Source organism: Python bivittatus, unplaced genomic scaffold (assembly GCF_059951505.1).
Source record: "Python bivittatus isolate LINGU-HERP-01145 unplaced genomic scaffold, Pbiv_v1 ctg000070_np1212, whole genome shotgun sequence".
Lineage (NCBI taxonomy): Eukaryota > Metazoa > Chordata > Lepidosauria > Squamata > Pythonidae > Python > Python bivittatus.
This window is the reverse complement of record NW_028277034.1, coordinates 24,391,778-24,407,982: the sequence shown is the minus strand read 5'-3', so window position 1 is coordinate 24,407,982 and position 16,205 is coordinate 24,391,778. Positions and strand designations below refer to the sequence as shown.

The 16,205-nt window shown below is 37.7% G+C and overlaps 1 protein-coding gene across 9 annotated transcripts in view; it reads right to left on the bottom strand.

Moving 5' to 3' along the window:
* Window positions 1–16,205, bottom strand: part of INPP4B (inositol polyphosphate-4-phosphatase type II B) — a 256,059-nt gene that overhangs the window by 22,966 nt on the left and 216,888 nt on the right. The gene's annotated exons all lie outside the window — the stretch shown is intronic.

The following is a 16,205-nucleotide window of genomic DNA, read 5'->3' as shown; positions in this document are numbered from 1 at the left end:
AAGATATTGTTCCTTTTGTTTCATATTATTGTTTCATACTTCTTTAGCCTTTTATAGTGTATTGTTCTATGCTGGTCTTTGGCTACAATAAAGTTTTTGTTTGATTGTTTATAATGCATAAAGAAAACAAAGTAACTTCATGTATTTTAATTACAGGCATAATACAGTGGAACCTCGGGTTACGAACTTAATCCGTTCCGTGACTCTGGTCGCACCCCGAATTGGTCGCAACCCGAAGGAAATTTCCCCATAAGGTTCAATGTAATTACCATTAATCCATTCCGGCATGGAGGACAGGGAGGCGGCTACTGCTTGGAGGGAGAGTCCCCCTCCCTACAACCTCGTGTCAGGGGCGGAAAAAGGCTGCGGACCACATGTCAGGGGCAGAAAAATGGCCAAGGACCATGTGTCAGGGGCGGAAAAATGGCCGCGGTCCACGTGTCAGGGGCGGAAAAATGGCCACGAACCACATGTCAGGGGCAGAAAATGGCCACGGACCGCGTGTCAGGGGGCGGAAAAATGGCCACGGACCGTGTCACGGGAGGGAAAATAGCCGTGTATCAAGGTGGCCTCAAATTTAGATATCTAATAATATTTTTTAACTTAACATTGTACTCACTGTTCTGTCTGTGGGATGGGTGGTGGTTGAGAGGAAACTGCCTTATTTTCATATGCCACTATTTATTTTTATTCTGGACAGGCCCTGCATAAGATGGAAGTGACATGGGCCTTTTTGGATAATTAAAGAAGGGATGGCCTGATTTTTAAAAAAATTCTGGCTCTGGACTTCTGGGGAAGAAATGGTGAACTGAAGATGGTTCTGCAAAAAGTGGAGCCAACGACCATGGTGGAATGAGTAGACTGGCTCCAGACAAGGAGAGGACTCGAGATCATCCACAAGTGCTCCAGGCAGCTGCTCCTCACGAGGAGACCACAAGATAGCAATCTCTGGTGGGTTTAGAACTCTGGGAGATGGAATAGCTCAAGCATCTTGCTTAAACTGCAGTTGGCATCTTTGAAAGGACACTAAGTTCACATACTTCCTTTTCTAATCACTTTCAGAAATTGCTTGTTAACTATTTCAGCTATTAGGAACCTTTTGACTGAAAAATCTGAAAATACTGGGTGAGTTTCCAATCCTTAGCGAAAAAAAAATTTAAATAAAATTTAAGGATGTAAAAAAATGAATAAATAGCAAAAGGATGAATAGAACTTTGATTTTGGAAGTTACAAATGGACTAAGGGTCCAGATGAACTTGAAATAAGATTTTGGAATTAATTATAAGAATCCTTTCCATGGGGAAATGCTTTTCTTTTGAATTCTTTTAGTAAAAACATGATAGGATGGGACTTTGAAGGTTGGACACTAGAGGGAACTAGAAGGAACTAAAGATTATAATTAAAGGAGAAGAACACTTACATTTCACATGCTAATACAGAATGGAGCAAAATATTTTAACATTCAACACACTGAAGGATATTCTGAACAACGGGCCTAGAAATGAATTTTAAGAGTGTTTGCCTCTCTATATAGACTATGTTTAAAAGAAGTTATGGAAGAGGGGCAAGTTTTACTGGACAAGACTGAGACTGAATCAAAAGTGGATTCATATAACAAACTAAGAGAGTGACCTGGATAATTTTCCTATATTGGATTTACAAAAGAGGCTTGTTAAAGCTTTGAAGAATTTTGTGAAAAGGGACAAAGAAAAAATGAAAAAAAAAATTTGAAGGGACTAAAGATCAAGATTGTTAAAAGTAGAAGGAAGGAATATAAAGTTGGTTTATTTGATTAAGATTAAAATAGATATGTTATCTCTGGTAACCCTTAATGGACTTTTGTTGTTCAGGATGGAAATGACGAGGTTTTAAGGATTTATTTATAGATAAGAGATGGGATATGGGAAGGAGACATCATTTGTTGTATTATAAGAGAAAGTGATAAGTTACTAAAATTGTTTATCTTGTGATGAAGGGGGAAGTCATTTCTTTATATATTTCTTTTCTTTTTATTATATTCTTATTTTTCTTTCTTTTCAATTTTTTAATATTTTTTTCTAGATTTTTTTTAATCCTGCCTTTATTATTTTTATACATAACTCAAGGTGGCAAACATACCTAAGTCTCCTTCCTCCTCCTATTTTCCCCACAACAACAACCCTGTGAGGTGAGCTGGGCTGAGAGAGAGTGACTGGCCCAAAGTCACCCAGCCAGCTTTCATGCCTAAGGCGGGACTAGAACTGAGTCTCCTGCTTTCTAGCCTGGTGCCTTAACCACGAGACCAAACTGGCTCTTATTTTCTTTTTCTTTTCTGCACCTTCTATTTTTTCCTTTTTATTCTTTTATTTTTTTAGTTTGTATTAGTTTTTCATCATTGTAATTATAATTTTTAATAAAATTACTATGAAAAGAAAGAAATTCTGACTCTGGTTTATCTACATCATAATAAATAATACATTTATATTTATATAACAAATATTATATTTATAACATAAATATATAAATATCATAAAGTATACATTATATTTATTATATTTAAATATTATATTATTTAATAGCAGAATCCAGTATTGGTTTCAGGAACTGTGACTAAGCTATATGAAAGTAGAAGCTAAAACTTCTCTCAACTCTTTATCAGTTCTACTGAGAGTACACAAGCTCTAAGCTGATACAGATGAAGCTTGAAGATGGATTTTTGCATTATATTATAGAAATTTTAAGTAACAGTGAATGTACACTATGTTTTTTGTACTTTTATCTATTATTTTTTGCACATAAAAAGTTATAAAATGGGTGATGAGTTCAGCATAGTTTGAAAATGAAAGAAAAAAACTGTATCAACAAGACCTGCCTTTTGAAGTATTTAGTGCCATTTATAATTAAAAACAGTTATAAACTCAATATTATTATTGAGTTTATAATATTGAACCTGATCTCTCTTGGTAGGGTGTGCAAACCAGATGCTGTACAGAAAAGACCCAATATTTTGTACCACCAGCCTGGTTTCTCCTGGTGTTAAGACACATGGAAGGCCCCTAATGAAGAAAGTAGATTATGGCAAGCAGCAGTCTTTTATTCTGGTTCTAAATTTTGGCTAGTATTATTGATCTTATTGGTAAGTATAAATAAGTTTGCCATGAGTTCAGTTTTTCTGTTTGGGCTTACAGCAACTCAAGGAATTACTGAACCTAGATAATCTGAGTCAGACTGTGCATCTTTTTGTTTTGTTTTCAAGATCAGAGCTGTGAGAGCAACCTAGGAAGAAATTCCAGACATTTCTCAAACCTGATAATCCATGGGGCAACAACACTGCCAATGCAGAATGGAATGCCCCATGTATGTCAATTAGGCAATATCTGATGGATCACAGGCTATTTCTCTCATCTCAGTAAATTTGCAGCTCTATCACTGTCTAAAAGTCCTTTATCTTTGGACAGGTGCTTTGCGGCTAAAAGTCACAGATAAATCTCATTTGAAACATTTAGTAGATTTTTGTAATCAATTTTCATCAGTCTACAATATTGATAATTGCTTTTCCAATAATAATGAAATGTTTCTCACTTGACAGAATTTTCTCATATTAATTAAACAATTGCCAAATATTTACAATGTATAAAAATCTGTAACACTTAATATATAACAACAGGACATCTTCAGTAGCAAATGTCCAAGGTAAATTGAACAACTCTGCTGTTGTTTAGAAGAGACGTGAAGATGAGGGAGAGTTCCCATCTGGACTGTTGTTCTTGCCATCTTTATTTTTAATTTTATTTCTTCCTCTTTTAACTTGTTTTATTGTAATTTCTTTGTTTTGATTGTTGTGAGCCACCCAGAGTTGCTGGGATTTGGGCAGCATACAAGTTTAATAATAAATAAAATTTAAAAATAAAATAATGGTTATAATAATCTAGAAGAATGTGAAGAATGCAATAATATTTTTACAAAGGGGAAATTGTTTTCAATGATAAAGAGTAATGGTATTTCCCCCTTTTCCATTTAATTGCCCAAAATATGCTCTGGAGGATCTCCCTAACCTGAGAGCAATTTTTAGGGCATGCAGGACACTGAAGGTAATGACTCAACTTCCATTCATACAATACTGGATTCCACATAGTAGTATTAACATGTTGTGAAAATTGTTCCAAGAATCTGTTTTAGATAAAAGAAGAATGCCACTAAATCTTAAATCTCAAAATTAATTTTAAAATGAAGCTTTATTTAAATCGACATTCAGGAGGAATGAAATTATGAAATGTTGTTTAGCATAATTACTGTCACTTTTAGGGCTTGAAATAAAACATGACATACTGAGGCTTACTGAGCTGAATATAAAACTATGGAATGTTTAGTCTTTTGATCACTTCCCTTCATCCATATGTAGGAGCAACTGCCTCATAAAACATAGTTTGGTTTGTTAACTCTACTGTTTTCAATATTATGTACAATTCACATAAAAGTAGAGCCCATCAATGTGGTCATGTATTAAATATTTCCATTGCCTCCTAAGTATCTAATGAGAAAGAAAAATAGAATAAAATATCTCTTAAACTGATCCCACTGCACTTTGTATCTCTAGATGATTTCAAGAAGGTTCATGTCAGAATCCTCACAATCAATCACTTGTACTGCTAGTTTGCTTGCTTCGTTTCTGCCATTACGGAGAGAGGGAGGAAGGTGGGGGAGGAAGGATGGGAATGTTAATTGTTAGGTGCAGATGGGCTGATTCCTCGCTCTCAGGAATGCCCAAGGTCTTACCAACATGAGAACCCGAGGACACCTTCGACATGCGCAAGAGGGATTCCAAGACTGAAGGGGGGGGGGAGGCAAAATGGGAATAAGGTAAAACTAAGTTTTGGCGCGCGTGGAACTCAGTTCCAGCTCTTGCTCCTAGAGCTGTTCACTACTTTCCAATAAATGAACTTTCCTTTGAACCTGCATTGGTTTCAATGAGAGTTGCTTTCGTTGGGTACTGAGTACTGCGGTTCTTACAGTTCATGTAATTCCTGCATGCATAATTGCCAAGCAATCTAACAGAAATCCTCCAGGATGATTTTTCAAATCAGTAATCCAGATAATTATTATTTAGCATAATGTTATATTACTTCCTATACAAATGCATTTTGAGGCAGTGAGCAAAATAGAAACCACAACTAATAATAAATTAAAAACAAAATACAGGCATGCACAGGGTTAAAAAAAACTTTGGAGGAAAGGAAAACAAAAGCAGCATACCGCCCACCCCCAAGTTTCTTAATAGTCATTCAGAGAAGAACTGGGTAAATTGAATTGAGATGTTTTTAAGAGATGTGCAACAAATCTAACAGTAGGCATCTCTCACATTTCAGAAGACATAATATTCCAGGAAAGCTGAAATTTTTCAGGAAAGCTCTGAAAAACCACTCATGAGTGACCAAGAATGATGCTCTGTGATTTATGGGGCCTTCTCAGTGACCTCAATATTGAACAGATCTGTAATGGTGAAGGCATTTCATCAGCTATTTTGCTCCCCAAATTATTTCAGTCCTTGCATGTTATAAGCAAAACCATAAATGTGTTTCAGTAGCTAACTGGTATCCAATCTATAGTAGCTTCAACAGAAGTGTGTAACATATACACGGCCAGGTGCACTGTTCAGCAATCTGGCTGTCATATTCTGAACCTGCCACAAGTTCCAGATTAGGTGTTCTGCAGTAAGCAAAGTATGATGTTACCAGTACATGGATAATAGTAGCTGGGTTATCTCCATCAGCTAAAGCCCAATTAGAGGTTAACTCGTTTATGAAAAGTGCCTGGATCTCACTGTCAACCAGAAGGAAATATTAATTACCAATTTCTAGCTGTCAAGAATCTTGGGTCTAATTATTATCTTTTCAGGAAGCAGGTAACATTCCTTCCCTTTGAAGTAGGGTCTACAAGTTCCATGGTTCACCTAGTCATCAAATTCCTACTAGATGTAATTAGCCATCAAGCAAACAAGTGGTTGGTCAAACTTGAGTAAATATCTTTTCTACATTCTTGACTTTAAATATCAACCAACAATATCTGTCAAGTTAATGGTACAGGCATATCCACAGATGTGTGGAATACAGACCATGACACATACGAATAATTTCAAAATGTTTAGCAAACAATCCATAGAATGCAACTGAAGACTCTACAGCACTATGCAGAAGTTAAGGCAATGGCTGTTACTCATGATGCCTGTGGACTTTCTTCATTTCCAGAGATATTTGGTTGATCATTGTGTTTTGGTTGATATGTGTTTGGCTGCAACATGGTTCTTAATTTTTTTTAGTAGTTTCAATAAATAATTATATTGTAAATAGTTACATGATACAAATCAATAGAATAGTTTCACCCATAGAATACCAGCTGTGCCAAGAATCACAAAGCATTGTTCTCCACTTATTCTTTCAAATGTTATATTTTGATTCCTAACTATATGAGACAGCACTACAGAAGTGTTGTAGAGGCTTTCAGGTTGGTGCTTCTATTTTTAAAAATTAGGTTCAATTCATTAAATAATTTTGACTGAGCTTTCTGAATTAAAATATAAAACTTCACAGTAGTTAGAATTGAACCAAACAGATGTTGAAGAACAAAGATTCTGGCAACAGGACAGAAAAAAAGATCAGAAAGATGCAACCCATGGAGACAAGCAATATAAATTGTACTATATTAAAAGCAGATAAAAAGACAAGAAAAATGTCTTGTGCAGAAGCAATGTCACTTAGCTTGTGGAATCTGTTATCTAGTATATGAACAATTACTTCTCAGTGAACACAGACTTTTGGAATAACTAAGTTGTAGAAATCCTGTGGAATTATATTTCTTGAAAATGTCAAATACGCAATGATCTTTGCTGCCTACATGTTTTTAGCGAGCTAATTTTTTTGGAACTTATTGAATGAAATAAAGTTCTTCCGGTGGGCATGTCATTCATTTTGTTTTTCAAAAAATTGTTAAGAGTTGTAAAATTATTTAACTGTATCTTGAAATATACAAGTATTTTATATAATTGAATGAACTTAGTGAGCATATGATAATTCTTATAAGAAATAAGAAAGGAGATGTCCTTTTTGTTTCTTTGGTAAAAAAATTTGAATAGCAAGCTTTAGATTTCTGTTATTATCATCACCTTGTTTCCACTGACTTCTTAATGAAAAAGTAGTAAAACAAGGAGGGAACATTTGTATTGTACTCAGATCTTATTCACCAGCATTTCTAGCTACTGTATGTAAGAGATCCCACAGACTTCCTAAGAAGACTGAAATCCATTGACAATCTACCTAACACCATTTTAGCTACCATGACTGTTGAGGTACTATACACAAACATCCCTTACAAAATGGATTTCAGGCCATCAGAAAGCTATATCCATGCTGAGGTCAACACAGCATGCCTTGCCATCAGACTGTGGGACTTTGTACTCAACCGTAACTGTTTCACCTTTGGCAATAACATATACCTACAAATCAGTGGCACAGCCATGGGCACACCCACACATGGCTCCACAATATTCCAACGTCTTCATGGCTGATCTAGAACAAGTCAGTTTTCACAATCTTATTCCCCTGCAACCCCTTCTTTACTTGAGATTTATTGATGACATTCTCATCATTTAGACCCATGGGAAGAAATCTCTCATCAAATTCCTTCATGACCTCAACAAGTTCTACCTCTATTTGTAAGCTGCCTAGAGTCACTTATACAGTGAGATGGGTAGCATATATGTTTGATAAATAAAATACCTCACCATCAACCTCGGCCTCAAGCTTTCTATAGAACAAGTCCACTTTCTTGATGTCACAGTAAAATTACACAATAAATACATAAACAACACATTAGGAAATCCACAGATTGCCATGCATACTTACATGCTTCCAACCAGAACACATCACCAAACATATCATATATAGCCAGCCTGTATGCTGCAACTGCATTCTGACCCACTTGACAGAGATGCTGAACTGATAGAATTAAACCAGGCATTCAGGAAACCTAACTGCCTACCCAAACAGATCAACAGGCAAATCAACAGAGGCAGATCAATCTCCAGGGAGCAATTTTTAAAAGACACAGAAACAGAACAACAGAACACCACTTGTTCTCACCTATAGTTCACAGCTAAGGCACTCAAACACTTTATTAATAGGCTGCAATTCATACTGGACAAGGACACTGCAGTTTCTCAGGCACTGTGTGGCAGATCCACACTTGAGTACCCTATCTGAAAAAATTCTACATGCAACAAGAAACAGAACAATGATGCTTGCACTTGATTACAGATTTCAAAGCTGCCATCTTAGAACCATAGAACTATACCAGCGTCATAGAGTGAGAGCCTGCCAAACTCATTATCAAAACATCAAAAGATTTCAGGCTATCTCAGAAGGTCTTCACAAACAGAATGGGTTTTTAATACATTACAACTGCTAATTGATGAAGTACTTATGTCTCACATGTAACCCACATTTGCATAACCACAATTTCTCCCCATCCTCCTTTGCCTCATTATCTTTTCAAATCCTACATTAGTTTAAGACTTCATATATCTGATGAAGTGAGGTACAGCCCATGACAGCTTATGACTATAAAATTTAGTTGGAAAGGGTGCTACCAGATTCCTCCTCATTTTTGACTACCATAGACTAATAAGGCTGTCTTTCTACAATGCATACACTGTAACTGAGAATATCTGCATGCACACAATGTTTGGGTTCATCTTGGACTGACTCTTTTTGCAATTCCATGATGGTATCCCTGTTTGACATCTGAGATGATTTATATCCAGTTCAACTGAGGTTATTTGAGACTTCTGCAAGCCTAGTTTGAGATGCTGTAACTCTGTGAAACTTGTGAATGGATGATTTCCCTATTTGTGTAATTGCTTCCTTTCTCCACTTCCAGTCTTCTGGATAGCAGCTGTACCACTGTATCTTTCAAGAGAAAAGGTATCTTGAAGAAAACAAAAACTTTTTCCTTATAGCAGTGTTCTTAAAGTGTGGTCTTAGGACCACTGGGGACCCTCCAAGACCTTCTCAGGAATCATCAAAATCAAAATTATTTGCCAGCCTATGTTGAAAAATAACACAATAATAAAATCCCATCCAACAGTCATGAGAAGCACTAGCGGAAGTAAATGTGTCAATTTTAATTTTAATATAGTAAATATCTATAAATATAACTCATACAGACAAAGGCTCTTTTGGGGTCCTTCATAATTTTTAAAAGTGGGAAGGGGTCCTGAGAGAAAGAAGTTTAAGAACCACTGCCCTATATGAACAGTTGTGATTGTTTTGTAGACAGCCAGACATGAATGTAGTGATCAATGCAACATGATGTAAGGATGTGTGTGTATTTTACTTCCCACAAGCTTGAAGCGGGTATGAGACCTTTGTCACTGGAATAGCTCAGGACAGAGCGGTGCTTATTGTTTCTTGTTCTTAGAGTTTCAGTTTGGCAAAAGTTAAAATGACAGTGGATTGTCCTTCAACCTTTGAGGGTCTGGGGAGTAAAGATGGTGGTAGCATGGAAGGTACTACTTGAGACTCATTGCTTCAGATGTCACAGGTCTATCTGCACCTTCAAACCCTATGAACCTCCCTTCTCTTTTCCTTTCTTTTTGCTTTAAAGAAGCCACAGTTTTATATGATATCCTTAATTAATTTTAGCCCTAGTAGTAAGTTTACTTAAGCTGTAATAAACAAGTTTCAACTAGAGTTCAATGAAGAATACAAAACTTTTGTCATGTCAGAGTTCATACTTTGCTTTCAAATGATGGGTTGGAGGATATACTCAAAGAAAAAAAAAAGCAATGGTCAGGAAAAAGCCCTAAATTTTCATTTTAATTAGCAAAAGTCAAATAAAGTTAACATAATTACTTCCTGTTTATTTAATCATTTCTTCTTTATTTCATATTAAAAGTACAATGTGATGACAACTTTTGAAAGCTTGGGAGTGGGCAGGGCTTTCAGGATCTGCAAAAGTTCCTGGGGACTTAAACTATTCTTATGTACACCTTTGGCTATAAGAAACCAAGTTTCTAACTTCCAGATGTTTGAGGAACGGTAATTCTTTAGTAGTATAAGGTGTTCTTGAGCTATCCCAAACAATACAGATAAAACTTTCATGCCAATCATTTCAAAGATAATTATTTTAAATGAAGTTACATTTAGCTGAAAATCTCAGAGATACTATTTGGCAAAACTAAATCAATATGCATGTAGCTTTCAACATGCAAGGAGAAAGGGATGAGCAGGCTCACCCTTCTAAATCATGTAATGTTCAGGGTATACTGTAGCTGCTCTTGCACAAATACACTGCAACTGTCTGCAGTTGAATAGTTGTTGTTACAATTAGGTTCCTGGCTGAAACTTGAATTTCTAAAGAACACCAGTTAAAGACAAGATCCTTTCTGTTTGTTCTTTGTACTGTATTATTCTTTAACGAATAAAAACATAGGAAGAATAATCCCTGAAGTTTTGTTCATATACTAGAAAGAAATAATCCCTCATGAACCTATTTCTATACATAACTATGTCCCATTCAGTATTATACAACATTGTTGTTGTTTAGTCGTTAAGTCGTGTCCGACTCTTCGTGACCCCATGAACCATATTGCGCCAGGCCTTCCTGTCCTTCACTGCCTCCCTGAGTTTGCTCAGTTTCATGCTCATTGCTTCAGTGATGCTATCTAACCATCTCATCCTCTGCCGTCCTCTTCTCCTTTTGCCTTCAATCTTTCCCAGCATCAGGGTCTTCTCCAAAGAGATCTCTCTTCGCATTAGGTGACCAAAATATCTGAGCTTGAGCTTCATTATCGATCCTTCCAATGAGCAATCAGGGTTGATTTCCTTTAAGATTGACTGGTTTGACCTCCTAGCAGTCCAGGGGACTCTCAAGAGTCTTCTCCAGCACCACAGTTCAAAGGTATCAATTCTTCGGCGCTTGGCCTTTTTTATGGTCCAGCTCTCACAGCCATACATTACTACTGGAAAAACCATAGCTTTGACTATGTGGATCTTTGTCGGCAAGGTGACGTCTCTGCTTTTTAATATGCTATCTAGGCTTGCCATAGCTTTCCTCCCAAGGAGCAAGCGTCTTTTAATTTCATGGCTGCAGTCTCCGTCTGCGGTGATCTTGGAGCCCAAATAAATGAAGTCTGTTACTGCTTTCATTTCTACCCCTTCTATTTGCCAGGAATTGATGGGTCCAGATGCCATGATCTTAGTTTTTTTAATGTTGAGTTTCAAGCCAGCTTTTGCACTCTCCTCTTTCACCCTCATCAAGAGGCTCTTTAGTTCTTCTTCACTTTCTGCCATTAGGGTGGTATCGTCCGCATATCTGAGGTTGTTGATGATTCTCCCTGCAATCTTAATTCAGGCTTGTGATTCTTCCAGCCTGGCATTTCTCATGATGTACTCTGCATATAGGTTAAATAAGCAGGGTGACAGTATACAGCCTTGTCGTACACCTTTCCCTATTTTGAACCAATCAGTTGTTCCATGACCGGTTCTGACTGTTGCTTTTTGGCCTGCATACAGATTTCTCAGGAAACAGGTAAGGTGGTCTGGTACTCCCATCTCTTTAAGAATTTGCCACAGTTTGTTGTGATCCACACAATCAAAGGCTTTTGCATAGTCAATGAAGCAGAAGTAGATATTTTTCTGGAACTCTCGTGCTTTCTCCATGATCCAGCGAATGTTGGCGATTTGATCTCTAGTTCCTCTGCCTCTTCAAAACCCAGCTTGTACATCCGGTAGTTCTCGGTTCATGTATTGCTGAAGCCTAGCTTGTAGGATTTTGAGCATAACCTTGCTAGCATGTGAAATGAGTGCAATTGTGCGATAGTTTGAACATTCTTTGGCATTGCCCTTCTTTGGAATTGGAACATAAACTGACCTTTTCCAATCCTGTGGCCACTGTTGCGTTTTCCACACTTGCTGGCATATTGAGTGCAGCACTTTAACACCATCGTCTTTTAGTATTTTAAATAACTCAGCTGGAATACTGTCATATCCACTAGCTTTGTTGTTAGCAATGCTTCCTAAGGCCCACTTGACTTCACTCTCTAGGATGTCTGGCTCAAGGTCAGTGATCACACCAGCGTGGACATCAGGGACATTAAGATCTTTCTTGTATAGTTCTTCTGTGTATTCTTGCCACCTCTTCTTAATCTCTTCTGCTTCTGTTAGGTCCCTGCCTTTTTTGTCCTTTATCATGCCCATCTTTGCACTAAACGTTCCTTTCATATCTCCAATTTTCTTGAAGAGATCTCTAGTCTTCCCCATTCTATTGTTTTCCTCGATTTCTTTACATTGTTCATTTAAGAAGGCCTTCTTATCTCTCCTTGCTATTCTCTGGAAATCTGCATTCAGTTGCTTATATCTTTCCCTTTCATCCTTGCTTTTCGCATTCCTTCTTTCCACAGCTATTTGTAAAGCCTCATCAGACAGCCATTTTGCTTTCTTGCATTTCTTTTTCTTTGGGATGGTTTTAGTTGCTGCCTCCTGTACAATGTTACAGACCTCCGTCCATAGTTCTTCAGGCACTCTGTCTACCAAATCTAATCCTCTAAATCTATTCATCACCTTCACTGTGTACTCACAAGGAATATGATCTAAGTCATACCTGAGTGGTCTAGTGGTTTTCCCTACATTCTTCAATTTAAGCCTAAATTTTGCAGTAAGAAGCTCATGATCTGAGCCACAGTCAGCTCCTGGTCTTGTTTTTGCTGTCTGTATAGAGCTTCTCCATCTTTGGCTGCAAAGTATATAATCAATCTGGTTTCGGTATTGACCATCTGGTGATGTCCATGTGTAGAGTCGTCTCTTGTGTTGTTGGAAAAGAGTGTTTGCTATGACTAGCTTGTTCTCTTGACAGAACTCTATTAGCCTTTGCCCTGCTTCATTTTGTACTCCAAGGCCAAACTTGCCTGTTATTCTGATTACTCCTTGACTTCCTACTTTAGCATTCCAATCCCCTATGATGAAAAGGACATCTTTTTGGTGCTAGTTCTAGAAGATGTTGTAGGTCTTCATAGAAGCGGTCAACCTCAGCTTCTTCAGCATCAGTGGTTGGGGCATAGACTTGGATGACTGTGATATTGAATGGTTTGCCTTGGATACGCACTGAGATCATTCTGTCGTTTTTGAGGTTGTACCCCATTACTGCCTTTCCCACTCTCTTATTGACTATGAGTGCAACTCCATTTCTTCTAAGGGTTTCTTGGCCACAGTAGTAGATATAATGGTCACCCGAATTAAATTCACCCATTCCCGTCCATTTCAGTTCACTGATTCCCAAGATGTCGATGTTCAGTCTTGTCATCTCATGTTTGACCACATCTAGCTTGCCTTGGTTCATAGATCTTACATTCCAGGTACCTATACAATATTGTTCTTTACAGCATCGGACCTTCTTTTCGCTTCCAGATACGTCCACAGCTGAACGTCCTTTCGGCTTTGGCCCAGCCGCTTCACTCTTTCTGGAGCTACTTGGAATTGCCCTCCGCTCTTCCCCAGTAGCATATTGGACACCTTCCGACCTGAGGGGCTCATCTTCCAGCGTCATATCTTTTAGCCTTTTAACATTGTCCATGGGGTTTTCTTGGCAAGGATACTGGAGTGGGTTGCCATTTCCTTCTCCAGTGGACCACATTTTGTCAGAACTCTCTGTCATGACCTGTCCGTCTTGGGTGGCCCTGCATGGTATAGCTCATGGCTTCACTGAGTTACGCAAGCCCCTTCGCCACGACAAGGCAGTGATCCATGAAGGGGTTATACAACATTACTGCATGTTTATGGTAATAGCTGGGGGTAAAGAAGGGACACTACACCTTCAAATAAAATCTGGTTAAATGCTTGCAGATGCAGCCACATATTACTTCAAAAGAAGAGGAAGAACAAATATAGCTACTATACTAGTAAAATCAGGATTGCGTTTGTTTTCTAAAACATATTTAGGGCAATATATTATACCTTTTTTAGAGCAATACATTAATCCATGTGGAGACAATCCAATCGTTATAAACTAAAAACCACAACAATGTTAGGAATAATTCTGGGGAAATCTGAAGTATAAGGTCAATTTTTCAGCTAATGGAAACACAGTATCTATAAAATTCATGTTTTTTTTCCATTTTTTAAAAATGTAGTAATTTACTGAATATAACCTAATAACAAAAGAGCAGCCTAACATTCCAAATTAATTTGACTAATGGACTTACAATTAGTTTCATACTATCTGAATATTAGTATAAGATTAATACTGTAGTGTATTGTCGAAGGCTTTCACGGCCGGCATACGATGGCTGGTGTGGGTCTTCTGGGCTGTGTGGCCGTCTTCTGGAAATTTTGTTTCCTAATGTTTCGCCAGCACCTGTGACCGGCATCTTCAGAGTACAGGAGCACAGACAGGAGCAGTTCTCTCTGTGCCCCTGTCTGCTCCTGTCTTTGCTCCTGCACTCTGAAGATGCCGGTCACAGGTGCTAGCGAAACGTTAGGAAACAAAACTTCCAGAACACGGCCACACAGCCCGGAAGACCCACACCAGCCATCATATGCCGGCCGTGAAAGCCTTCGACAATACATCAGAATTGTTTGTTTGGATTCAACTGCTTTCCTTGAGGTGAAGGAAGCTGTGTGCCACTGATCAGTTGAGCTGAAGAAGTACCAGCAAGAGCATCATTACAGCACTGATGGTTACTACTGTGACTCCTCCTCACAACTGTCACTGTTCAAACATAAGTGCACTGAAGCAGTTCATGAACAGAAAGAATGGAAGTGGTGCCAAAATACGCATATTACAAGTTTTCTCCAGTCTTTAACTTCCCATCTTGATGGATGAATTCTGAAGAAAAACTGTAGCCATATATGGAGAAACTAATCTAGCCACTATAGATGTTTTATTCTTATTAACAAAATAAATAAAGCAGTAACCACCTGCTTTTTGGAGATCCATCAAATATATTACAATGGTCCATGGACTACTGTATTTAATATCTACCTTACCAAACAAACAAAAACAAAAACAACTTACTGGAAAAAGAAAAATAATTAACTTACAGATGGGTAATTTGTGGAGCCCAAATCAGATAACACAATCTATATTCTTAATTACCTAATTTAAGATTGTGAATTGCATAAATGTGTCAGTATATGTGCAGCTGATGTCAGATTAATGGAAATAAATAATAAATCAAGCAAATATGCCTTCAATAAAGCCCACGACTTCTGCACAATTAGAGCAAACCATTTATAACAATTATATTTAGACTTCCATCAATGTGAATTTGAGATGATGTAGGGTGAATTTGTGCTTAAACTTTGGTGATTATTTATCAAAGAAAAGTACATTGTATCAAAGTACTTCCAGTATAAAACAAAGGTCACAATAACTTACAAACATCTGTATATGCATATATTTTAAGATTTATAGTATGTGTCAGCAACCTTTTAGGATCCAGACACCCCTGTTGTTCTTTTGTGCCTCCATGAAATCAGGAGGAGATGAGGAGAGTGGGGATTGCCATGGCTGTATTCCTTGCATTCCAAGGCTGAATCCCAGCAGCAGGAAAATAGGGAACCTTGAGACCCTCTCAGAAAGGAAGACCAAGCTAGGGTGAGAGGGGATTGACTGATCTGCTGGCATCATGTAGACCCTGGATGTACAGATTCCACAGTAAGCCTGTTGCTGAGTTTGAGGAATCTCATTCCAGCTAAGTGGCTTATCCCAATCTTCAAAGGCAGGGTTTGCTTGTAGAGACAATGCCCTGATTCCTCTCTTGGCTTTTAAGGAAGTGGCTGGAGAGTACAAGTGAGGACTAGGGTTAGGGTTAAGAAAGGAGATTCATAGACCTGCTCTCTGTACATGAAGTTTGAAAGAGCTCCTCCATCATTTAATTTGAGTCTTAGTAGACCAGATAGCAAAAGTGTATCAATATAGCTTGGCCACAGGAACTGTGCCTGTAAAGAGACCATACTGTTTTCAGGAAGTATTTTCTTACTAGAGCTCTTATGAAAATGGCATCTAATCCTAACACTCCCTCATTTCACCCCTAATGTCAGCCTTCTCTGTTATATCTTCTGTCTTTCTCAACTTCAGATGAGATGAAATGAAAATGCAAACAGGATATTCATGAAATGGCTATAGAATCATCTCAATTTCTTTTTGAATTTCAAACCAAACCTCAAACCAAAATC